The sequence below is a fragment of the Bidens hawaiensis genome, unplaced genomic scaffold, assembly GCF_021521415.1.
Source record: "Bidens hawaiensis isolate Kalapana, Puna unplaced genomic scaffold, B.hawaiensis_p1.1 tig00026856_1, whole genome shotgun sequence".
Classification (NCBI taxonomy): Eukaryota; Viridiplantae; Streptophyta; class Magnoliopsida; order Asterales; family Asteraceae; genus Bidens; species Bidens hawaiensis.
In genome coordinates, this window is record NW_027494328.1 from 30,465 (window position 1) to 58,238 (window position 27,774).

Genomic DNA, 27,774 nt, shown 5'->3' on the forward strand with positions numbered 1-27,774 from the left:
TAATAAAGACTAAAAACTTTTGAGTCAATGATCAAATATCCAAGCTAAAACAACACATGATGGGTTTTTTTTTTTTTTTGACAAGTTTTATTTTATTAAAAAGGGTAATAATATCTTACACATTTTTATTTGATAACTTCAAATGATTCAATATACAATTCTTCTATTTTTTAACTATGATTTACTTTAATATTTTCTAAGTAGTATGAAGCGTGTCATACACGAACCTTAAAACGTTAATGTCAACGTAAGCTTCATTTGATAATAGTTGTTTGCCTTCTAAAATATTATAAGCTATCAATGTCATTCTTTAGGTTACATCTGAGTTGAATACAAGGATTCATTCAATAAGTTATGTCGCAAGTTGCTTTATCGAATAACTAATTCGATTTACATCATTATAAGCAAATGTTGGGGCAGCCTAAAACCATACCAAAAGCTCCATTTAACTGCCCTAGAAGCTTTCTTTTTTTTCTATACTATTGACAAATTCGGATGAACTAATATTAGACGTTTGTATAAAAAACTGTACTTGTTTAAATGTTAAATATCTTCTATAAGAAAATTTAGAGACAACTTATGGATAAAACATAAAATGATGGGCACGCGTGCCTAGAGGGTATGCACAACTTAACTTTAGTTGACTTTAGTTTAGTCAAACTTTTGTTAATATAAAATGTCAACCATTACTTTGATTGGCAAGTCAAATACTTCAATAATTCCATTTTTTTAATAATAAAAACTACCATTATTGGTAACATTATTGGATAAGTATGATGTAAGCTAACAATTAGTTCCTCAAGAGGAAACTACTTTAGACGAATTATTGAACTACTTTGTAATATTGTCAACCACTCGTATCATTTTTTATTGGAAAACTTCTTAAAATATGTATTTTCATAAGCAAGTTTTTAGTTTTATATATTATTTGTAAAGAATTTTAGAAAGTGGGAATATATGTTGGTCAGATGGATCAAACAAACAAACATAAGATATTTAGGGTGACAATTCGCAACTCTTTTTATATAATCAAACGAATTTAGCAAACAAATTTCACGAACATACCAAATTTACAAGGAGAAGAGACTCCTCTTACCACATAAAAAACAATAACCTAGATCCCTGTTTATAATCTTACTAAACTTAGTATCCAAGCCAATTTACTAAACTTTCTTTCCAGGACGAAACCTTTCATAAACCTATTACAATTCAATTAACTAAAATAAAACATAACAAAATGAACCCTTAACTTTATCATTAATTCAAGATTAACTTCATTATGAACTAGTCGTGATGATTAGATTTTTGGCGTCAATGAGTAGTTTACAAAACTGGTCGTGACGACTATTTTAGGCTAAAAAAATTTCAGAGACAAGTATTTTGAAGCACTAAATTTGTCAAGACGACTATTTAGGTAAAAAAATAGTTTGTATGAGTTTTTCATGAAAATTTTGGTACTTTTCTTAATATTATATTCTTTTTTTTTTAATTTTACTCATAATTAGTTTTCTTTTACAACTTTTAAAATACAAAGTTTTACTAAAATTCAAGTACACTTTTGAGACGCATTTTTTTATCTGCTTGCCGACATGAATTTTATTCAAAGCCGAGCGAGTCAAATTTATATCGAAGTTTTTTAACTGCTCGATTTTTAATAAATTTATGTTGGTGCGTAGATAAAAAAAAAACACGTCTCAATAGTGTACATGGATTTTAGTAAAACTTTATATTTTAAAAGTTATAAAAAGAAAACTAATTATGAGTAAACTAAATTAAATAATATAAAATTAAGAAAAGTACCAAAAATTCCATAAAAAACTCGTCCAAACTATTTTTTTTACCTAAAATAGTCGTCCTGACAAGTTTAGTGCTTCAAAATACTCGTCCCGGAAATTGTATTAGCCTAAAATAGTCATCGCGACCAGTTTTGTAAACTAATCGTTTACACCAAAAATCTAGTCATCACGACTAGTTAAAATACATATTTCTGAAATTATTTGCAAATTCTACCTAAAACTAGAAACTTGTTTATGAAAATACATATTTTGGGAATTTTCCCTTTTTTATTTAATCATAATCTATATTGCAAAACTAATTATATTGTTAGATATAGAACAACTATATCCTATTTAGAGGGTGTTTGGGTGAGCTTCTGAAAACTGTTTATTTGCTTCTTGAAAAGAAAAGGTTGCTTGATAAACAGGAATTGATGTGTGTTGAAAAGCTTTAAAATGAAGCTTTTCCAAACTGCCTTTGCTTTTCAGAAAGCAAATAAGCAGTTTTCAGAAGCTCACGCAAGCACCCCTTTACTACATATCAAAAGAGCAATGATTTAGCAGTATTCCAATTACGTGTTTTAGGAGAGGTCACCTGTTTGAGTCTTGTTCGTGACAAAGTGATGTACGAGAGCCAAGGTTTTACCAAAATGGACCTTTAGACGGTAGGTTTCCCATAGTGGCAGGCCGGGTCACCAACGCTTTCTGCGTTCGTAGGTGATCTTTTGCTAATAGGTATACCCGGGTGGCCGGGCTTTGTTGGTTTTTTAAAAAAAAAAGCTATATAAAAAATGTAATTTGCCTTTTTAATATTTATAAAGCTATTTTATAATTAAAGTGTTCGAGAAATGGGCAATTTACAATTCTAGCATATTCGCATATTCTGAACAAGTTTAACTTACGGGTTCGAGAAAGTGTTCAAGGACACCTGATCAATGTTCTGACTAACTACAAGATGTACAACGTATTTGCAAGCCAGAACTCTTGGGGAGGCTTGCAAAATGGGCCATAGAGTTGGGAGAAGATGCGATAGAATATAAGCCACGACCCGTGATCAAAGGTTAGGAACTAGCCGATTTCATCACAGAAGTACCCGTAACCCAGGAGGATGAATGTCATAGAGAATTAGAACCTCCCGAGGCACAAAGAAAGGAAAACATTTTGCGTCTCTATACAGACGGAGCCTCAAATCATGAAGGTTCCGGCTCTAGACTCAAACTTATATATCCTGAAGACCATGAATTTACTTACACCATCCGCCTCGAGTTCAAAAGTACAAACAACGAGACGGAATATGAAGGTTCCGGCTCTAGACTCAAACTTATATATCCTGATACCAATCTGTAACACCCCGGCTTTAAGCAAAATACGCCCGGGTGCAACGTACAGATCACTCATAAGCTCGTAGCACCATTAATAGTGACAATATATTTATCTTATTCCATAATTTCGCAAGTACACAAATAGTTTGATAATGAGACAAACAACATTACATCTAAATGAAATATTATTCATTGAAATAATCCTAAGGTATAACTAGTTTTCTTGTCCTAGCACTTCATCGTATCAACCCGTAGCACGTTTAAAATAATATATTTTCTCAACAACACATGTTGGTGAGTTTTCATAAGTTTTTGCGTATATAAATATATATAAAAAGCACAATTCAACGATCGTCATGCAATAAATATTCAAACATAATGTAAATGAAATCAAATAGTGTCGTCCTCCCGTTCATTTAGCCGAAGCCGTAGAAGTCGGGGAAATGAGAACCACCTTTCGTAAACAACTGAAGTCGTAACGTTAGACGGCGCAGGTACGCCCCGTTGGACCCTTCCACTATATGTATGTGTTTGTGTTTGCGTAACTTCCACCATAAAAACAGTAAACACATTGCACATAATTCACGTATAATTATAAACAATATGCAAGAATAATATTAACATGTACGATAAATGTGAATCAGTTTGTAAACAAGTTCATAACTAACGAAATAAAAACTTGTGACATGCTACACCCCAAAAATATTAAAAGCATTAAAATTGGGTTATGAAAAACTCAAGCGAGACGAGCAAATAAGCGAAAATAGCTTTTGGGTGAGTGAACCGACAAGGTTCGGTTCAACGAGCGACCTTAGATAAACAAATAACTAGGATCAAAATGAGGTTGAAGAAAATAAGAAAAAGGTGGCTGACATGTTCAGTTTATAATTCTTAGACGAAAAAGTTTGTTAAAAATATATTTTTGTTTTATTTTATTTTTATTAGTTGAAAGAAAAAGGTTAATTCTTTGGTTTTAAGTTGATTTATTTTAGCCTTGGGAAAAGAGTATGTTATAATAACTATTAGTTAATTTAAATGGTTTCGGTTCGTTTCCGAGCCGAATATTATTTAATAAAACAAGTTTAACGAATGGTTCATTTTTTTTGGTTGGACATGAACTCGGTTTGATTCGGGTTTATGTCTAACATGCTTGAAATGATAAGATGGCGTGACATGTTGGAAAATCTTAGTCTTGTTTATTAATTTTGCAAAAGTTGGTTTTTAACATAAAACTTACTTTTAACCGAACATTAACGTGCCGACGAGCGATAGTGAAAACACAATCACGGTTGTTAATTTAGAGTGACAACATGATGATGATCACATGATATGTCACACCCTCAAAATCCACTAACGGAGTTTTACCGTCAGAGTGTGTGAACTTGCAGGATCGGAATCATCAGTTATAATCAAACCATAAAATAAAGTTTCAAAACCATGAAAACGTTTACGAGTAATTAAATGCGGAAGCGTAAAAACCTTTAATCAAAAGTTGCGTCACGCAGGACGACTTAAAACCAAAGATAACCGTTAAAAATAAGTTTGCAGGACAAAAGCGTTTTCAATCAATGCATGTTCCTAAACCGCGCGCCCGCCTCGGCTACCTGAGAATAACATACTAAAAGTGTCAACACAAGGTTGGTGAGTTCACAAGTTATATAAAAATAAATCGTTTAGCGTTTGCGTTCAGCGTTACAGCGTTACAGCGTTTTGCGTAACAACGTTACGGCGTTTTGCGTTAAGCGTTTTGCGTAACAACGTTACAGCGTTTTGCGTTACCAGATAGTGTTATGTCAAATTATATATCGATAGGTAGCTAGTCTATACAACAAGTATTACTAAGTGTTCGACACCGAAGCTGACTCGTTTAGTAAGTGCCTTGTCACCAGGTCCTCCAGACCATGGTACGTGTTAGCCAAAATTACACCCGCTCGACCTCCAGTCGAGTTTAGCATTGGGTGGGGTTTGTCAAACCCAGTAGTACTACTCAACAGTGTCTCGCTATTCCAAATATTAACCGGTTCGATGTGTAGAACTTCAAATATTTCGTTTGCCACTTAGCCTTTACAAGTGATATATAATTTATAACAAAATCTTAAATGCGTTGTGGAGTATGTTATCTCCCCCAAGTGAAGCGTTTGAAAACAGTTTAAAGAGGGGAAAGTGAAACTCACTGTTTGCGAAGAATTTCCCAAAATAAATCACCAAGATGCGCGTCACCGAAAAACTCTCTCTAACGTTCTAAAACAACAAAGAGATTTTTCTAAGTGTCGGAATATTATCGAGTCTCTAGACCCGGCACATAATACCTATGCACATAACATGTTTTGTGTTTCGTTCGTGAATCGTGTGTGACTTTAACAAGTGTTTTTGTGACACATCACATGTGTAAGCAACCATATACGTGTCATGTATTCAATTAACAATTAACTAGCCATTATTCCCCATAAGGGCATTTTGGTCAAATTATGACAATCAATTAGCAGTTATTCCCCGCAAGGGCATTTTAGTCAAAACACGACAATAAATTAGCAAGTATCATATTTCATGCATTTTCACAAAACTCAGCAGCTAGTTTCACCGAGACAGAAATCCTACTAGAAAGATTGTACTACTTCACCGATCATAGCATCTCAATTAATTTACCAAAACTCATCACAGAAGCACATATGTCTTAGGTTTCCAGAACATATTTTATTACACTTTTATTCCTCATAGTTTTCTCACAATCATCAAATCATTACAGCAAACTCATAACAGTCAGATTCATGCACAACAGAATGTTATTTCTAATTCCCATTAAACGAAAAATCCAATAAATGCAAGACCACTTGGGTTAGGTTCCTAACTCAATGAGTCAACTTTCAGAAGTGGAACCAACCCAATTGGTCTCGTAGTTCATGAGATATAACATTTACAACATAACCTAACAGCAGGTCTAACAGCTCAGCTTTGCACAACGTTTTTGTAAAATCATAAAAGTTAACTTCTACTTGTCCAAAAATTACAAACTTATACTTTATAGAAACTAGACTCAACCTAGTTTACTGCAGTACCAATAATCTCAACCAATTTTCACGTTTACACTTTGTTACAGTCACTTAAACATCATATACACATTCTGTCCAGAAACTGTTTGCATCCAAACTCAATATATTAACAACCTATGAACTATCATGCATTCATATGACCCTCTAGACTCCATAAACACCATCCATGCACATCAATTACATATTACATACTTCATTAGGGTTTGTGTTTGAACTCAAATCAAAGACACAACAATTTACATGCAACAAGATTCAATCTAGTTATCAAATCATCATCAATCAACAACAATCATGTTAACTTCATACATACATGAAATCGGCTCATCTAGGGTTTTCAATTAGCCCATTAAACATCAAAATCAATCAACAAGAATGTAAAGGATGATCAATTATACCTTCCTAGCACCTAGTTCTTCAATCAAACACTTGATTTGAGGGTTGAATGTGTATGTAGAGTGGACGGCAGCCAAGGAGAGGGGGGGTGGGGTTTGCGATCGGAACTTGTGGGAAAGAAGAATAATAGTTAGGGTTAAGGTTAAGGTTCTATTTATAAACACACAAGTTACACTCAAGTCCCTCCACTTCTAAGTATTACTTTTCTAGCCTAACTAACTTGTTTTCATCTTGAGTTAACGTTTATAACCATGTTATCACATAACACATGAGTCTAACACATAATTATCACATAATTACTGTTTTGACGTTTTTCATTTATTTATCAATCGTTTGCGTCAACTCGTTTGCGTTTCGGTGCAAATCCCGAAAGACTACACATGTAGTAAGTGTTAGGCGTCATTTAAACCCTAGTTTAAATGTAATGAAGTGTGAGTTATAGATTTAGTGATCTTAAGTTTGAATTGACGGAGTTGAGTTAACGGAGTTAACCTGAAATTGACGATTATCACATCATTCCCATTTTAAAGAATTTTCGTCCCGAAAATTTGAGTCAAGTCGTGATGAGTGTCTGAAAGAGTAAGAAAAAAATTTCAGTTTGTTATATCATCCCCTAGTAGAAAGAAATTTCGTCCCGAAATTTAATTCATACCTCCGGTGATGTCTGACGGTTTGCCGAGTTTCGCGGTTTTCTGTGTTTGGTTAGCCCTTCAAAAAGGTGAGGATACTTTTTCATCATTTGATCCTCGCGTTCCCACGTGAACTCTGGTCCACGTCTCGAGTTCCAACGAACCTTAACGATTGGAATTTTGCTGTGCTTGAGCGTTTTGGTTTCCCAATCCAAAACCTCGACTGGTTCCTCAATGAAACGTAATTGTTCATCAACTTGCAGTTCCTCCAAAGGAACTACTTGGGTTTCATCAGACAGGCATTTCTTCAAATTTGATACGTGGAATACATCGTGTACACCACTGAGTTCTGTTGGTAGGTCCAGTCGGTACGCCACCGGACCAATGCGCTCAGTTATCCGGTACGGACCAACATACCGTGGGTTGAGTTTGTTTCGCTTCCCAAAGCGAACCACACCTTTTCAAGGTGAGACTTTGAGTATCACTCGATCGTTCACTTGAAATTCGAGAGGTTTCCGGCGCTTGTCGGCGTAACTCTTTTGGCGATCTCGTGCTGCTGCCATGCGATTTCAGATTTGAACAATTTTTTCCGAAGTTTCGAGTACCAGTTCTGGACCAGTGATTTGGCTGTCACCCACCTCTGCCCAGCAGAGTGGTGATCGACACTTCCGTCCGTACAGCGCTTCAAACGGCGCTGCCTTAATACTTGCGTGGTAGCTGTTATTATACGAAAACTCTAATAAAGGTAAGTGGGGTTCCCAACTTTTTCCGAAATCCAAAACGCATGCACGCAACATATCCTCCAGAGTCTGAATAGTTCGTTCACTTTGCCCATCCGTCTGAGGATGGTATGCTGTACTCATATCGAGACGGGTGCCTAGTGCGCTTTGCAGCGACTTCCAAAAGTGCGAAGTAAAACGAGAATCTCGATCGGAAATGATCGAGACAGGCACTCCGTGTCTCGACACTACTTCCTTCATGTAAACACGAGTCAGTCTTTCCATTTTGTCCGTTTCTTTAATCGCTAGGAAGTGTGCCGATTTAGTCAACCGGTCAACGATCACCCAGATGGTATCGCATCCCGTCGGTGTCTTAGGTAAACCCGTAATAAAATTCATTGAGATGTGTTCCCATTTCCACATTGGGAGTTCCGGTTGTTGCAGTAGACCAGATGGTTTCTGGTATTCTATCTTGACTCTGGCACAAGTCAAGCATTTGCTCACGTAGGTGGCAATGTCGGCTTTCATGTTCGGCCACCAATAAAGTGCCTTTAAATCATGATACATTTTATCTGAGCCAGGGTGGATAGAATATCGGGACTTGTGAGCTTCGTCCATCACTAGAGTTCTCAACTTTCCGTAACGTGGAACCCAAATCCGGTTCTCAAAATATCGGACCACGTCCGATTTGGTTTCAAGTTGCTTGTTCATGACCCGCATGAGTTCCGATGGAAGATTGTCATCTTTCAAAGCTTCAAGTTGCGCATCGCGAATCTGATCGGGTAGGCTGGCATGAATCGTGAGTTGCAAAGCTCTCATCCGTCTGGGTTTATCTGTTTCTTTTCTGCTGAGGGCGTCGGCCACCACATTGGCCTTGCCAGGGTGGTACTTGATGGCACAATCATAATCTTTGAGCAGCTCGACCCAACGACGCTGTCGCATGTTCAGCTCCTTCTGATCGTAGATATGTTGGAGACTCTTGTGGTCGGTGTAAATGGTAAACTTGGTACCGTACAAGTAATGCCTCCATATCTTAAGGGCAAACACCACAGCTCCGAGTTCCAAATCGTGGGTCGTGTAGTTCTTCTCGTGAACCCGTAGTTGTCGAGAGGCGTAGGCTATAACCTTCTCGAGTTGCATCAGCACACAACCGAGACCTTGTATAGATGCGTCACAGTGTACCTCAAAATTTTCCGTTCCCTCGGGGAGGGCTAAAATAGGGGCGCTACAAAGCTTGGTTTTCAATAGTTGAAAAGCGGATTCTTGCGCGTCACCCCAATTGTACTTAGTGCCCTTGTGAGTCAAAGCGGTGAGGGGTTGAGCAATCTTTGAAAATCCCTCGATGAAACGCCGGTAGTAGCCGGCCAGTCCTAGGAATTGTCGCACCTCAGTCGGAGTCTTAGGTGCTTCCCAGTTTTTGATGGCCTCTACCTTACCGGGATCGACATGGATACCATTCTCGTTGATCACATGTCCTAAAAAGTGAACCTCGCGAAGCCAAAATTCACATTTCGAGAGTTTAGCATACAGTTGTTCCTTCTTCAATAGTTCCAGAATTACCCTTAAGTGCTCTTCGTGGTCAGTCTCGTTCTTGGAGTAGACGAGAATATCATCTATGAAAACAATCACAAACTTGTCGAGGTACGCCTTGCATACTCGATTCATGAGATCCATAAATACGGCTGGTGCGTTGGTTAGGCCAAAAGGCATAACCGAAAACTCGTAGTGACCATACCGTGTTCTGAAAGCCGTCTTTGAAATATCTTCCTCGCGCACTCTCAGCTGGTGGTAACCAGATCGCAGATTGATCTTGGAGTAGTAACTCGATCCTTGAAGCTGGTCAAACAAATCATCAATTCGGGGTAAAGGATAACGGTTCTTGACCGTCAACTTGTTCAACTCCCGGTAGTCGATGCACATTCGGAAAGTCCCGTCTTTCTTTCGGACAAACAAGACAAGGGCTCCCCACGGTGATGAGCTAGGTCGGATAAAACCCTTATCCAACAAATCTTGCAACTGAGTGGACAACTCCTGAAGTTCCGCCGGTGCGAGCCGATACGGGGCTCGTGCTATGGGTGCTGCACCGGGTGTCAACTCGATTTGGAATTCGACTTGACGAATAGGAGGGAGTCCGGGCAAGTCCTCCGGGAAAACTTCCGGGAAGTCTCGCACCACAGGTATATCTTCAATTCGTTTCTCCTCCGCAGGTTTCTCAACAATCTGCGCCAAAATTGCCGGATGACCCTTTCGTAGATACTTTTGCGCCTTCATAAGGGTAATGACGCTGGTGGTCATGCCGCTTCTCTCGCCTCGGACCGAAATGATCTCGCCGGAAGGGGTGGTAATATGGACTATCTTATCATATCATATAATCTCCGCTCGGTTCTCGGATAACCAGTCCATGCCGACAACGACATCGAAACTACTAAGCGTAAAAGGAATAAGGTCGATATCAAAGATATGACCTGACAGTTTTAACTTACATCCCGCAAGTACATGAGTCGTTACTATGGTCTTACCGTCAGCTAATTCAACAGGAAACTTAGCATCTAACGGAATTGGAGTTACGTCTAAGAGTTGACTAAAGGCTTTCGACACAAAACTCCTATCAGCTCCAGTGTCAAACAATACAGAAGCAAAACAATCGTTTACAGGGAACTTACCAGTCACCACGTGCGGATCATTGCGGGATTGACCCGACCCAATCACAAACGTTCTTCCCTTGCCATTGCTTCCACCATTACTGCCACTTCCATTACCCCCATTGTTGTCATTCTGTTTCAGCTTGGGGCAATCTTTTCTGAAATGACATTCCTGCCCACATTCAAAGCATCCTTTCGTCGTCATAGGTGGCTTAGGAGCACCCTTTGCCGCAAGGTCTCCTCTACATTCTTTCGCTTGGTGACCCATCTTTCCGCATCTCTGACACTTGGCACGGTCACACTGGCCAACATGATGATAGTTGCACCTGTTGCACTTTGGATATTTCCCAGCATATCCGCTCGAAACCTGCCCGCTACCGTTGTTGTTGTTGTTGTGATTCTGAGGGTTAAAGCTCCGAGTGAATTCGAGCTTACAGTAGTGTTGTTGCGGTGGGAGGTTCGAGGATGAAGATCTGGCGTTGTCAAACTTCCTCTTCCCGCTGTTCGGGTTGCTGTTGCTGTTATTGTCGTTACTCTGGTTGTCACGGGCCTTAACAGTCGAACCCCTAGGTGGTAACGCACCTTGGGTCACAGCCTGATCCGTCAGTTTGTGAGCTAAACGGATCGCTTATTGGATCGTGGCTGGTCTGGAAGACGTTACCATGCCCTGAATCTGCGGTGCTAACCCATCAATGTACATTTCGATCCTCTTGCTCGGCGGATCCACCATCCGCAGACACATCACAGCCAACTCGTGCGAACGGGTAGTGTAGGCTTCGATTTCCGAACCCACCATCTTCAGTGACCAAAATTCCGACTCCAACTTTGAAATCTCTTCCCTCGGACAATACTCCTCTCGCATCATGTTTTTGAACTCCCCCCAGTTCATCGCATTAGCCAGTTCTAACCCAAGGATCTGGACGTTTGAATTCCACCAAGTGAGGGCGGAATCCTCGAGTGTCCCAGCAGCGAATTTGACCCTACTGGCAGGGGGACAATTGCACATCTCAAATGCCGACTCAGCCTTCTCAGCCCAACGCAGGAAGCCTATAGCTCCCTCAGTGCCCTTAAACGTACTGGGCTTGCAGTCAAGGTAGTTCTTGAAGGTACACGTCCCACTCGGACCTCCAGCTTGATTCTGAACGTGTGCGGCTAAAGCAGCCGCAACATGGTCGTTCAGCAGAGTTTGGAGTTCAGCTGCAGTCAAGCTGATGTTACCACGTCCTCGTCCAGCGTTTCTTCCAGCCATTTCCTAGAATCACAGTATAAAATGTTAAACATGAATTTTTCTTTCATATACAACACACCATACATGTAATAAAAATATAGGTAAGAAAGAAATAAGAAACAACATCACATCACAACCACATATTAGTCTAAATAAAAATTCATGATTAAAACCATTGTATTCGCTACAAAATATTTCCAATCAATCCTTAAAATCATAGAAAAATAATAGTTCGGATGGAGACAACCCCTCCATCTAAGTGTCATCATCACTAGATGTCGTCATCTGAGGACACCTCTGAGTGTGCCTCCTCCTCAGCCGGTTCTTCCTCCGGTTCTTCTTCGGGTTCCTCCTCGGGATCTTCCTCGGGATCTTCCTCAGGCTCCTCTTCGGGGTCTTCTTCAGGTTCCACTTCAGGCTCTGCCCCAGGCTCGGCCTCAGGCTCTGCCTCAGGTTCGGCTGCGTTCTGAGCAAGTTGCATTTGTAAAACATCGCAACGCTCTAGAGCTATCTCGGTTCGGGTCCTTACTTCTTGGAGTTGCTCTTTCAAGTCTATCATCTCAGCTTGCATCTTCATCATAACCTTCATCTGTTGATCGCTAGTCTCTTGCATTTCTTTCATTGCCGCTGCCATGCGGGCAATCTCCTCCTTAGTCTCGGTTCCGTCTTTTAACATTCTGGAAACGTTCTCCCTCGTATAGCGCATGTAACCCACGTCACGCTCCAAGCATGAAACAACAGCTGCGAGAACTCTCTCTACAGGTTCGGTTATGGGTGGTAGGGTGTTGGGATAAGAAGGGTAGTTCGGGTGAGGCAACGGGGGAACTTGTTCGCAATAGACCATACGTCTGATCATGTTAGGGTACCAATCCCAGCTAACGTCGTTTTTCCTAAATGCCTCCGGATAGGCGGTACCTCTTCGGTGCGGGAGCTTCGAGTTCCGGGACTACTCGGGGTGGCGAGGCGGTAGGTAACCGCGGTTCCTTCCCGTGAGCATGCGTTATCGAATCGGATGATGATGAGGGTGGCGTCGACATTCCTACAGGTAAGCCGTGTATGCGCGCGTGTATGAGTGAAAGAGGTAAAGAGATAAGATTACAAGACTACACAAACCTATGCAGTGCGTATCATTATAGCTAATGGGTCGTCGCGGTTATAGTCTAGTATGCATGCAGCTTCTAGTTCGCTATAACCAATGGCTCTGATACCAATCTGTCACACCCTCAAAATCCACTAACGGAGTTTACCGTCAGAGGGTGTGAACTGGCAGGATCGGAATCATCAGTTATAATCAAACCATAAAATAAAGTTTCAAAACCATGAAAACGTTTACGAGTAATTAAATGCGGAAGCGTAAAAATCTTTAATCAAAAGATGCGTCACGCAGGACGACTTAAAACCAAAGATAACCGTTAAAAATAAGTTTGCAGGACAAAAGCGTTTTCAATCAATGCATGTTCTTAAACCGCGCGCCCGCCTCGGCTACCTGAGAATAACATACTAAAAGTGTCAACACAAGGTTGGTGAGTTCACAAGTTCTATAAAAATAAATCGTTTAGCGTTTGCGTTCAGCGTTACAGCGTTACAGCGTTTTGCGTAACAACGTTACGGCGTTTTGCGTTAAGCGTTTTGCGTAACAACGTTACGGCGTTTTGCGTTACCAGATAGTGTTATGTCAAATTATATATCGATAGGTAGCTAGTCTATACAACAAGTATTACTAAGTGTTCGACACCGAAGCTGACTCGTTTAGTAAGTGCCTTGTCACCAGGTCCTCCAGACCATGGTACGTGTTAGCCAAAATTACACCCGCTCGACCTCCAGTCGAGTTTAGCGTTGGGTGGGGTTTGTCAAACCCAGTAGTACTACTCAACAGTGTCTCGCTATTCCAAATATTAACCGGTTCGATGTGTAGGACTTCAAATATTTCGTTTGCCACTTAGCCTTTACAAGTGATATATAATTTATAACAAAATCTTAAATGCGTTGTGGAGTATGTTATCTCCCCCAAGTGAAGCGTTTGAAAACAGTTTAAAGAGGGGAAAGTGAAACTCACTGTTTGCGAAGAATTTCCCAAAATAAATCACCAAGATGCGCGTCACCGAAAAACTCTCTCTAACGTTCTAAAACAACAAAGAGATTTTTCTAAGTGTCGGAATATTATCGAGTCTCTAGACCCGGCACATAATACCTATGCACATAACATGTTTTGTGTTTCGTTCGTGAATCGTGTGTGACTTTAACAAGTGTTTTTGTGACACATCACATGTGTAAGCAACCATATACGTGTCATGTATTCAATTAACAATTAACTAGCCATTATTCCCCATAAGGGCATTTTGGTCAAATTATGACAATCAATTAGCAGTTATTCCCCGCAAGGGCATTTTAGTCAAAACACGACAATAAATTAGCAAGTATCATATTTCATGCATTTTCACAAAACTCAGCAGCTAGTTTCACCGAGACAGAAATCCTACTAAAAAGATTGTACTACTTCACCGATCATAGCATCTCAATTAATTTACCAAAAATCATCACAGAAGCACATATGTCTTAGGTTTCCAGAACATATTTTATTACATTTTTATTCCTCATAGTTTTCTCACAATCATCAAATCATTACAGCAAACTCATAACAGTCAGATTCATGCACAACAGAATGTTATTTCTAATTCCCATTAAACGAAAAATCCAATAAATGCAAGACCACTTGGGTTAGGTTCCTAACTCAATGAGTCAACTTCCAGAAGTGGAACCAACCCAATTGGTCTCGTAGTTCATGAGATATAACATTTACAACATAACCTAACAGCAGGTCTAACAGCTCAGCTTTGCACAACGTTTTTGTAAAATCATAAAAGTTAACTTCTACTTGTCTAAAAATTACAAACTTATACTTTATAGAAACTAGACTCAACCTAGTTTACTGCAGTACCAATAATCTCAACCAATTTTCACGTTTACACTTTGTTACAGTCACTTAAACATCATACACACATTCTGTCCAGAAACTGTTTGCATCCAAACTCAATATATTAACAACCTATGAACTATCATGCATTCATATGACCCTCTAGACTCCATAAACACCATCCATGCGCATCAATTACATATTACATACTTGATTAGGGTTTGTGTTTGAACTCAAATCAAAGACACAACAATTTACATGCAACAAGATTCAATCTAGTTATCAAATCATCATCAATCAACAACAATCATGTTAACTTCATACATACATGAAATCGGCTCATCTAGGGTTTTCAATTAGCCCATTAAACATCAAAATCAATCAACAAGAATGTAAAGGATGATCAATTATACCTTCCTAGCACCTAGTTCTTCAATCAAACACTTGATTTGAGGGTTGAATGTGTATGTAGAGTGGACGGCAGCCAAGGAGAGGGGGGGTGGGGTTTGCGATCGGAACTTGTGGGAAAGAAGAATAATAGTTAGGGTTAAGGTTAAGGATCTATTTATAAACACACAAGTTACACTCAAGTCCCTCCACTTCTAAGTATTACTTTTCTAGCCTAACTAACTTGTTTTCATCTTGAGTTAACGTTTATAACCATGTTATCACATAACACATGAGTCTAACACATAATTATCACATAATTACTGTTTTGACATTTTTCGTTTATTTATCAATCGTTTGCGTCAACTCGTTTGCGTTTCGGTGCAAATCCCGAAAGACTACACATGTAGTAAGTGTTAGGCGTCATTTAAACCCTAGTTTAAATGTAATGAAGTGTGCGTTATAGATTTAGTGATCTTAAGTTTGAATTGACGGAGTTGAGTTAACGGAGTTAACCTGAAATTGACGATTGTCACATGATATGTTGTACATAAATAACACAATAATTACCCGAGGATGGAATATCAAAGAAGAAAGAAGAACTTGAAGCTTTGATTTTAGCACAAATTGAAAAGTAAGAACACAATTGAGAGTGTAAAGTATTGTGGTAAATAATTTGTAGAAGTTTGAGAAGCTTTATATAGGCTTCAAATCGTTAATAACAAGGTTGAAGTGATTAATTGCATAAGCTAGTCATAAGCAATAGTAATCACCAAATTAATGAGCTTTGGTCCAATTTGGTGGAGGAAGTTAATTATCAACAAAAAAATAGTCTAGCTTCATCCAATACTTGGAAAAACGAGTCAAATGGCAGGAATTTAGAGATGATGAGAAGAAAGAGGTTGACCCGTCTTGAAGAACACTAATAATTATAAACAATTAAATAACACAATCACATACATAATAAATGTGGAGATTTTATAATAATTGATGATCCGAAAAGTATCAAAATTTTAAAATTGGTCGGGTTTTCGAGTTTTTAAAAATGACGAATGTCACACTTTGGGCCCTAAGAACACAAAGGAATACAAGCAACGCTGAAACGCCATTCAGTCTAACTTATGCCACAGAAGCAATGGTCCCAGCCGAGATAGGTCTACCTTCTTCGCACGTCTTAACCACGGGTGAAAATAACGATAAGCAACGGCGCATCGATTTAATGCTCCTAGAAGAACATAGAGAATTTGGTATGCGCGAGCATAACTACAAGCGCCAACTCCAAATGTACTACAAGGCCAAAGTCAAGATTTGCGAATTCAAAGCAGGAGATTACATCCTCCACAGCAACGAGGCGTCCAATGCTCAAGCGCCGGGCAAATAATCTTCGAATTGGGAAGGACATTAGAAAATCAATAAGGTCTTAAGCAAAGTAGCATATGCGTTGAACAAATTCGATGGCACGCCTATTTTTCGAACTTGGAACGCGGCGCAACTACAGAGGTGTTACATGTAAATCGATTTCATTTTATGTAAAAGCGGGCCTGGGGCAACACTATTAGTGAAAACGATACTACGCCGTGGAAATCTGAATTGGCGTTATTAACTTATTATATCAATCTGATAATAAATAATGCAAAGAATGATATATAAATAATTTATTTCATTGATGAATAAATATTCACAAAAAGTGGATACCAACATCCACTAAATAATTACAGATTGCATAAATCCTACACTAATTATGTACAAATCTAATCCTGACGGGTAGAAGCATTGTAGTCAACTCTCTCTTCTTCTAGCTCTCCTTCCGCCGGATCCTTTCCTCGCAGCATCACCATCGCTGCCCCCGGCCACTGCGGAAGATGTGCTGGCCCTGGATGGCTCCAATAGTTCCCGCATCTTTTGCACGCCATTTTCTTCCTTCGCAAGCTGGGTAATGGTTGACACAATGGGGAACGAAAAGGCGAAATACTCCGCCTCCACAGCTTGATGTTAAGCGTTTACGTCAACATTGTGGAGAGAGTAGAGTTCCATGGGAATTTATTCCTGAACATGCGTAAGAGCCCCCTAGAACCTCGCCTTGTGTCCCACTTGCTGCGTAGCAGTCACAAAGCGCCCAACGCTATTCGTCAAAGCTTCATCATTTATGATGCGCTGGGCAACCTGAACAGAAAAAGATAAAACAGAAAAAGCCAACCATTTAAAAAAATAAGGAAACAAGGGTACTAACCTTGAGGATGGCATGCCAGCCAGTCGCTGGCAAGGTTGGCACTTTGAGCGGTTAGAGTCTCAATTGTTTAATCACGAGCCACCATCGCATTAGCGAGCTTTCCAGTGTTTGCATTTCGAACCGCCGCCTCAGTTTCCAATTGCTCAATCTGCTTGCGCAGATCGGCATTTTCCTGCTCGTGCTTGGCGGCGGCCTCCCGCGAAGCCAGAGTCTGATCGCGTGCTTCTGCAAGATATTCATTGATTTCTTGAACGCAGCTTGGAACTTATTATAGCGCTCGGCGCGCTCGCGGGCATTCCGCCTTCTTCTGTTTTGCTTTGTAGTAGCCAGAGCATGGCGGTGCTTTGACACTCCTGGCCCCGCCTTCCAAACGGCCTCTTCACAGCCTTTCATGGCAAATTCCAACTCTCTCCTGGCGGAGTAGGATTCAATTTTTTCCGCATGAAGGATCCGATTCTCGCGAATCAGCTCCGCCAGGTTAGAGAGACCTCGAACAACGTTGTAGCCATCGTTAGAATATAGGATATTGTGGGGCTGGAACTTGCGAGCTACGCGTTCCCCGGGTGGGAAGCATGGTTCCAAAAAATCGTCGTATACGGTTGGGTCTTCAAAATTGGCGCCACGAGTAATGTTTAATCGAGACAAGTATAGCTGATTGGCCTCAATGGATTCGCTCGGGTTTACGCCCTTTGACCTCGTGCCACCACACCACGCCCATATTAAAGGTCAAAATTTTACCAGACACAACCGCCCCAATCTTAAAAGGTGGCGGTTGGATGACTTCGTCCACGCCAAGGACAAGGGCCTTAGATGGGGACTTTAACAAAAGGTCATGAGAGAAGGTCTGCTCCGCTTCTCTCCCCACCGGTTGCTCTTCTCGAACCTCAGGTGACTTAGCCAAGGTCACCGTCATAGGTTCCACTGGGGTTTCGGCCTCAGGCAGAATAACTGCTTCCGATTAACCACTTCCCTCATAGGCGAACTTTCCACTAAAGGAACCTTAGCTAATGCCTCCGACCACACTTGTCTTCACTTGCGCGCTAACAGTTGTCTTCTGAGCATCCTTCTGCGCAGCCTCTTTCTTTGCTTCTTATTCCCCGGAAGCAGTTTTCGCGCTTCTGTGCAATAAAGTATTAGCAAATTTCAAAAAAGAGAGAAAGAAGTGGAGATGTAACCAGGTAACTTGACGTACCCGCCAAGCCTAGGCTTCATCCGAAAATTCCCTATTTATGAAAATTAGGTTGATTTTATTATCATTATTAATGAAGAGAAAAGAAAATTGGAATTTAAATTGATTGAATATTGCTATTTGGTTATGTTCAAGGAAAGTAAATTACTACCCAAGAGGGTTTAAATATTCACTTCGTCTGTCTCACTATAATTTTTTTTACCATTCCAAAGTGATTTTCTATTTTTATAAATAGATAATATGTCTTAATAATTTATGTCTAAATACCTAATTTTTTTGCATCATCAACTTTATTGTCTCCACTACCTGTCAAACTGGATATTTGTTTATAGACATTAAAATCAGAACAAAAGGAAATGCCTAAAAAACCCAAAATTCTGACGTAAGAGGTTATGGATTTGGTCATCTGGCCATTATTTATGTAATTTGGGATTTGGGTATTTATTTCGGTTTTATCTAAATAAACCATAACAATAATTTAATTTATGGTTTTTAAAAATTAATAAATAAAAAACACACAAATTATCTAAGAAAATATATATTTTTTCATATAATAAGTGACATTTTATTTTTTCCCCCTTGAAGATTATTTAGTTCAAGTAAAGTCTGATAGATCAAAAACAAACACTGCAAAGTTATGAGAACCGTGTAATTAAGTGCATATGTATATTGCTTTAGTTGTAATATGGCATTTTTCTCTTTGTTATTATATCTAACTTAAGAACTATAAAAATAATATAATTCATTTGCACATAGCACATATATGATTGTCGAAACACGAGATGAATCTGACCTGATCCATGACGATGTTTCCACGGATTTCGAGATGAACGAACCACGTCTTGATCTTCTTCTCTGGCTGGTTGGGATCTGCAATGACTTTTTGGAGGTGTGGAGGTGACCGCTAAGAAATCTCCGGGATCTCTTGTTCACAGACACAAAAATATGGTGGTGGCTCTTATTGAGAATAACCAACCCCTAATAAGGAAGTGGAGACCTCCTTATATAGGGAGCCTCATGGCCACCATCATGGTACCCTAATGGGCCTAGCCCAGTTAGGGTTACCTCCACAAAACCCCCTCAGCCCAATAACATTGTATTAGTCCATATAATAAAATAAGCCAAACATAATAAATTTAGGGTCGTAAAACCGGGTTTAGTACCATACCCCTACAAGCCCCCCCAAGTCCAGCGTTGCTCCTAGGCGCGCAAGCGTTTAGGTGGAGCGCTGGACTTTATGAGGTGTGTTAGGGGGTTTGTGGCGGTTTTTTCCCTTTTCTTCGGCCTTATCTTTATTGTCTTTGAGTTTTGGGAGGTTTTCTTCATGATGGTGACGTGTTGTGGTTTTTATGATAATGATGGTGCACTAGCATGAATAAGATATAGCACGCCGAATAATAAAAGCCTGCGCGCGAGGCGACTTACGAGCTATGAGAATAATAAAGCTTGCGCGCGAGGCGACTTATGAGCTATGAGAATAAAAGCTTGCGCGCGAGGCGACTTACGAGCTATAAGAATAATAAAGCTTGCGCGCGTGAGGCGACTTACGAGCTGTAAAAATAATGAAGCCTGCGCGCGAGGCGACTTATGGATCTATGAGAATAATGAAGCCTGCGCACGTGGCGTCTTACGAGCTATAAGAATAATAAAAGCTTGCACGCGAGGCGTCTTACGAGCTATAAGAATAATAAAAGCTTGCGCGCGAGGAGTCTTACGAGCTATATGAATAATAAAGCTTGCGCGCGTGAGGCGACTTACGAGCTGTAAAACTAATGAAGCCTGCGCGCGAGGCGACTTACGGATCTATGAGAATAATGAAGCCTGCGCGCGTGGCGTCTTAAGAGCTATAAGAATAATAAAACCTTGCGCGCGAGGCGTCTTACGAGCTATAAGAGTAATAAAAGCTTGCGCGCGAGGCGTCTTACGAGCTATATGAATAATAAAGCTTGCGCGCATGAAGCGACTTACGAGCTGTAAAAATAATGAAGCCTGCGCGCGAGGCGACTTACGGATCTATGAGAATAATGAAGCCTGCGCGCGTGGCGTCTTACGAGCTATAAGAATAATAAAAGCTTGCGCGCGAGGCGTCTTACGAGCTATAAGAATAATAAAAGCTTGCGCGCGAGGCGTCTTACGAGCTATATGAATAATAAAGCTTGCGCGCGTGAGGCGACTTACGAGCTGTAAAAATAATGAAGCCTGCGAGCGAGGCGACTTACGGATCTATGAGAATAATGAAGCCTGCGCGCGTGGCGTCTTACGAGCTATAAGAATAATAAAAGCTTGCGCGCGAGGCGTCTTTCGAGCTATAAGAGTAATAAAAGCTTGCGCGCGAGGCGTCTTACGAGCTATATGAATAATAAAGCTTGCGCGCGTGAGGCGACTTACGAGCTGTAAAAATAATGAAGCCTGCGCGCGAGGCGACTTACGGATCTATGAGAATAATGAAGCCTGCGCGCGTGGCGTCTTACGAGCTATAAGAATAATAAAAGCTTGCGCGCGAGGTGTCTTACGAGCTATAAGAATAATAAAAGCTTGCGCGCGAGGCGACTTACGAGCTATAAAATGATGATAATGACTGGCCCACAAGGGCCTCCTCCGCGCAGGATGAATATCCCGGCCTGTTTTCAAAATAATAATGGAGGCACAAATGGCCGGCTAATAATAATGATGTCATAGGTGTTTGTGCGGCTCGTAGCCGAACCTGCAAAAACATGTCAACTAAAAGTGGATGTATTGCATGGTTCCCATCCTCGGGCAAATTATGAGGTGTGCCCAACCTTTAAGCTTGGCGCGTGGCCTATGGGTTTATGAGGATTCCCAACCTTTAAGTTTGGCGCGTAGCCATATGGGATATTATGAGGATTCCCAACCTTTAAGTATGGCGCGTAGCCATATGGGATATTATGAGGATTCCCAACCTTTAAGTATGGCGCGTAGCCATATGGGATATTATGAGGATTCCCAACCTTTAAGTATGGCGCGTAGCCATATGGGATGTTATGAGGATTCCCAACCTTTAAGTATGGCGCGTAACCATATGGGATGTTATGAGGATTCCCATCCTTTAAGTATGGTGCGTAGCCATATGGGATATTATGAGGATTCCCAACCTTTAAGTATGGCGCGTAGCCATATGGGATATTATGAGGATTCCCAACCTTTAAGTATGGCGCGTAGCCATATGAGTACAATCATGGTTGTTCTTATCCTGATTTGGATTAGACTGTTCATTTGTTATGTCGCTTACGCGCGGCCTGCGCAATGTCTTCTTTATTCTCACGCGCAGATGCGGTGCGTGAGCGTGCATGATGCGTGAGCATCTAATATGCATGAGCGTACGTGAAGCCCAATAACATATGTGATGCGTGAGCATACGAGATGCGTGAGCGTGTGATATGCGTGAGCATACGTGATGCGTGAGCATACGTGATGCGTGAGCATATGTGATACGCGTGAGCATGCGTGATGCGTGAGCACGTGATATGCGCCACGAGCATAGGTTTTGGATGTCTTCATGAGCATGTGATATGCGTGAGCTGTGGCGTAGAGTAATCGCCGGGAGCGCGCATGCAATTCGCTATGGCGTAGAGTAATCGCCGGGAGCGCGCATGCAATTCGCTGTGGCGTAGAGTGATCGCCGGGGGCGCGCATGCGACCTGCTGTGGCGTAGAGTGATCGCCGGGGGCGCGCATGCGACCCGCTGTGGCGTAGAGTGATCGCCGGGAGCGCGCATGCGACCCGCTGTGGCGTAGAGTGATCGCCGGGAGCGCGTATGCGACCCGCTGTGGCGTAGAGTGATCGCCGGGGGAGCGTATGCGACCCGCTGTGGCGTAGAGTGATCGCCGGGAGCGCGCATGCGACCCGCTGTGGCGTAGAGTGATCGCCGGGAGCACGCATGCAATTCGCTGTGGCGTAGAGTGATCGCCGGGGGCGCGCATGCGACCCGCTGTGGCGTAGAGTGATCGCCGGGAGCGCGCATGCGACCCGCTGTGGCGTAGAGTGATCGCCGGGAGCGCGCATGCGGCCCGCTGTAGCGTAGAGTGATCGTCGGGAGCTCGCATGCGACCCGCTGTGGCGTAGAGTGATCGCCGGGAGCGCGCATGCGGAATCCGAAGTTGATCCACAGGGAGCGATTTTGATCCGCGGTGGCGCGCACGATCTAGAGATTTTGAATATCCACATCAGGTAGGTTTTATGTAAAACCAACAGATCTAATAGGATTTATAGATCTATGAATATGAAGTGTGACTGTTGCTCAAACGAACCCAGATCTGAAAAAATCATAACTAGATTTGGTATATTTCACTTAGAAAAAACACAGATCTAAGGGTTTTCCCCAAAAGTTCGGTGGTATTTCTTCCTGTGTATTTCCAGATCTGGAAGTATTTTTTAGATCTAGGGATTTTTGGATTTCCATAGAACATATCTGAAAGAAGAAACCGTAGACCCGAGATATAGATGAACAGATCGGAGGGCCGAGACGAGAAGCGAAGCGTGGTTCATTGCCGTCCCACGGATGGCGTCAATGTCGAAACACGAGATGAATCTGACCTGATCCATGACGATGTTTCCACGGATTTCGAGATGAACGAACCACGTCTTGATCTTTTTCTCTGGCTGGTTGGGATCTGCAATGACTTTTTGGGGGTGTGGAGGTGACCGCTAAGAAGTCTCCAGGATCTCTTGTTCACAGACACAAAAATATGGTGGTGGCTCTTATTGAGAATAACCAACCCCTATTAAGGAGGTGGAGACCTCCTTATATAGGGAGCCTCATGGCCACCATCATGGTACCCTAATGGGCCTAGCCCAGTTAGGGTTACCTCCACAAAACCCCCTCAGCCCAATAACATTGTATTAGTCCATATAATAAAATAAGCCAAACATAATAAATTTAGGGTCGTAAAACCGGGTTTAGTACCATTCCCCTACAAGCCCCCCCAAGTCCAGCGTTGCTCCTGGGCGCGCAAGCGTTTAGGTGGAGCGCTGGATTTTATGAGGTGCGTTAGGGGGTTTGTGGCGGTTTTTTCCCTTTTCTTCGGCCTTATCTTTATTGTCTTTGAGTTTTGGGAGGTTTTCTTCATGATGGTGACGTGTTGTGGTTTTTATGATAATGATGGTGCACTAGCATGAATAAGATATAGGACGCCGAATAATAAAAGCCTGCGCGCGAGGCGACTTACGAGCTATGAGAATAATAAAGCTTGCGCGCGAGGCGACTTATGAGCTATGAGAATAAAAGCTTGCGCGCGAGGCGACTTACGAGCTATAAGAATAATAAAGCTTGCGCGCGTGAGGCGACTTACGAGCTGTAAAAATAATGAAGCCTGCGCGCGAGGCGACTTATGGATCTATGAGAATAATGAAGCCTGCGCACGTGGCGTCTTACGAGCTATAAGAATAATAAAAGCTTGCACGCGAGGCGTCTTACGAGCTATAAGAATAATAAAAGCTTGCGCGCGAGGCGTCTTACGAGCTATATGAATAATAAAGCTTGCGCGCGTGAGGCGACTTACGAGCTGTAAAAATAATGAAGCCTGCGCGCGAGGCGACTTACGGATCTATAAGAATAATGAAGCCTGCGCGCGTGGCGTCTTATGAGCTATAAGAATAAGAAAAGCTTGCGCGCGAGGCGTCTTACGAGCTATAAGAGTAATAAAAGCTTGCGCGCGAGGCGTCTGACGAGCTATATGAATAATAAAGCTTGCGCGCGTGAGGCGACTTACGAGCTGTAAAAATAATGAAGCCTGCGCGCGAGGCGACTTACGGATCTATGAGAATAATGAAGCCTGCGCGCGTGGCGTCTTACGAGCTATAAGAATAATAAAAGCTTGCGCGCGAGGCGTCTTACGAGCTATAAGAATAATAAAAGCTTGCGCGCGAGGCGTCTTACGAGCTATATGAATAATAAAGCTTGCGCGCGTGAGGCGACTTACGAGCTGTAAAAATAATGAAGCCTGCGCGTGAGGCGACTTACGGATCTATGAGAATAATGAAGCCTGCGCGCGTGGCGTCTTACGAGCTATAAGAATAATAAAAGCTTGCGCGCGAGGCGTCTTTCGAGCTATAAGAGTAATAAAAGCTTGCGCGCGAGGCGTCTTACGAGCTATATGAATAATAAAGCTTGCGCGCGTGAGGCGACTTACGAGCTGTAAAAATAATGAAGCCTGCGCGCGAGGCGACTTACGGATCTATGAGAATAATGAAGCCTGCGCGCGTGGCGTCTTACGAGCTATAAGAATAATAAAAGCTTGCGCGCGAGGCGTCTTACGAGCTATAAGAATAATAAAAGCTTGCGCGCGAGGCGACTTACGAGCTATAAAATGATGATAATGACTGGCCCACAAGGGCCTCCTCCGCGCAGGATGAATATCCCGGCCTGTTTTCAAAATAATAATGGAGGCACAAATGGCCGGCTAATAATAATGATGTCATAGGTGTTTGTGCGGCTCGTAGCCGAACCTGCAAAAACATGTCAACTAAAGGTGGATGTATTGCATGGTTCCCATCCTCGGGCAAATTATGAGGTGTGCCCAACCTTTAAGCTTGGCGCGTGGCCTATGGGTTTATGAGGATTCCCAACCTTTAAGTTTGGCGCGTAGCCATATGGGATATTATGAGGATTCCCAACCTTTAAGTATGGCGCGTAGCCATATGGGATGTTATGAGGATTCCCAACCTTTAAGTATGGCTCGTAGCCATATGGGATGTTATGAGGATTCCCAACCTTTAAGTATGGCGCGTAGCCATATGGGATGTTATGAGTATTCCCAACCTTTAAGTATGGCGCGTAACCATATGGGATGTTATGAGGATTCCCATCCTTTAAGTATGGCGCGTAGCCATATGGGATATTATGAGGATTCCCAACCTTTATGTATGGCGCGTAGCCATATAGGATATTATGAGGATTCCCAACCTTTAAGTATGGCGCGTAGCCATATGGGATATTATGAGGATTCCCAACCTTTAAGTATGGCGCGTAGCCATATGAGTACAATCATGGTTGTTCTTATCCTGATTTGGATTAGACTGTTCATTTGTTATGTCGCTTACGCGCGGCCTGCGCAATGTCTTCTTTATTCTCACGCGCAGATGCGGTGCGTGAGCGTGCATGATGCGTGAGCATCTAATATGCATGAGCGTACGTGAAGCCCAATAACATATGTGATGCGTGAGCATACGAGATGTGTGAGCGTGTGATAAGCGTGAGCATAAGTGATGCGTGAGCATACGTGATGCGTGAGCATACGTGATGCATGAGCATACGTGATACGCGTGAGCATGCGTGATGCGTGAGCATACGTGATGCGTGAGCATACGTGATACGCGTGAGCATGCGTGATGCGTGAGCACGTGATATGCGCCACGAGCATAGGTTTTGGATGTCTTCATGAGCATGTGATATGCGTGAGCTGTGGCGTAGAGTAATCGCCGGGAGCGCGCATGCAATTCGCTGTGGCGTAGAGTGATCGCCGGGGGCGCGCATGCGACCCGCTGTGGCGTAGAGTGATCGCCGGGGGCGCGCATGCGACCCGCTGTGGCGTAGAGTGATCGCAGGGGGAGCGCATGCGACCCGCTGTGGCGTAGAGTGATCGCCGGGAGCGCGCATGCGACCCGCTGTGGCGTAGAGTGATCGCCGGGAGCGCGCATGCAAGTCGCTGTGGCGTAGAGTGATCGCCGGGGGCGCGCATGCGACCCGCTGTGGCGTAGAGTGATCGCCGGGGGAGCGCATGCGACCCGCTGTGGCGTAGAGTGATCGCCGGGAGCGCGCATGCGGCCCGCTGTGGCGTAGAGTGATCGCCGGGAGCGCGCATGCGGCCCGCTGTGGCGTGTAGTGATCGCCGGGAGCGCGCATGCGACCCGCTGTGGCGTAGAGTGATCGCCGGGAGCGCGCATGCGACCCGCTGTGGCGTAGAGTGATCGCCGGGAGCGCGCATGCGGAATCCGAAGTTGATCCACAGGGAGCGATTTTGATCCGCGGTGGCGCGCACGATTTAGAGATTTTGAGTATCCACATCAGGTAGGTTTTATTTAAAACCAACAGATCTAATAGGATTTATAGATCTATGAATATGAAGTGTGACTGTTGCTCAAACGAACCCAGATCTGAAAAAATCATATCTATATTTGGTATATTTCACTTAGAAAAAACACAGATCTAAGGGTTTTCCCCAAAAGTTCGGTGGTATTTCTTCCTGTGTATTTCCAGATCTGGAAGTATTTTTTAGATCTACGGATTTTTGGATTTCCATAGAACATATCTGAAAGAAGAAACCGTAGACCCGAGATATAGATGAACAGATCGGAGGGCCGAGACGAGAAGCGAAGCGTGGTTCATTGCCGTCCCACGGATGGCGCCAATGTCGAAACACGAGATGAATCTGACCTGATCCATGACGATGTTTCCACGGATTTCGAGATGAATGAACCACGTCTTGATCTTCTTCTCTGGCTGGTTGGGATCTGCAATGACTTTTTGGGGGTGTGGAGGTGACCGCTAAGAAGTCTCCATGATCTCTTGTTCACAGACACAAAAATATGGTGGTGGCTCTTATTGAGAATAACCAACCCCTAATAAGGAGGTGGAGACCTCCTTATATAGGGAGCCTCATGGCCACCATCATGGTACCCTAATGGGCCTAGCCCAGTTAGGGTTACCTCCACAAAACCCCCTCAGTCCAATAACATTGTATTAGTCCATATAATAAAATAAGCCAACATAATAAATTTAAGGTCGTAAAACCGGGTTTAGTACCATACCCCTACAATAATAATTAAAGTAGTGAGGAAAAAGTAGACGGTTGCGTAATCGTCTTACGTTTCACATTTGCACAACATAAAAACAAATAAATAAAAACACATTATTTGGTTATATCATAGGTTATTTTTTATTTTCCTTTTTTAAATACAGTCATAAAGGTCTCTAAGATCGTATATTACATACTAGGTTTTATCCCCTGTATTACGGGGGTTGTTTTATATTTTTTGTTTTTTAATATTTATTTTTTGAATTTTAGTTTATTTTATTGTAAGAAAGTTAATAATGCACTTAGATTTGATGATGAAAATAAATGATATATTATATCCCATTTACCCCAAAGAGGGGAAAGTGAATACAGTGTTGTCACACGCCTAAGTTTAGACGAAAAACCTTTCAAAACTACGTGGTTTTGATTAAAACCATTTGCAAATCACATTTCTTCGTTCTTCTAAATTGAAATGTATTGTAGCTGAAACTTAGAAACGTCTTCGTTTTTATTCAGTTTCTTTTCCCCAAACAATTTCTTTCC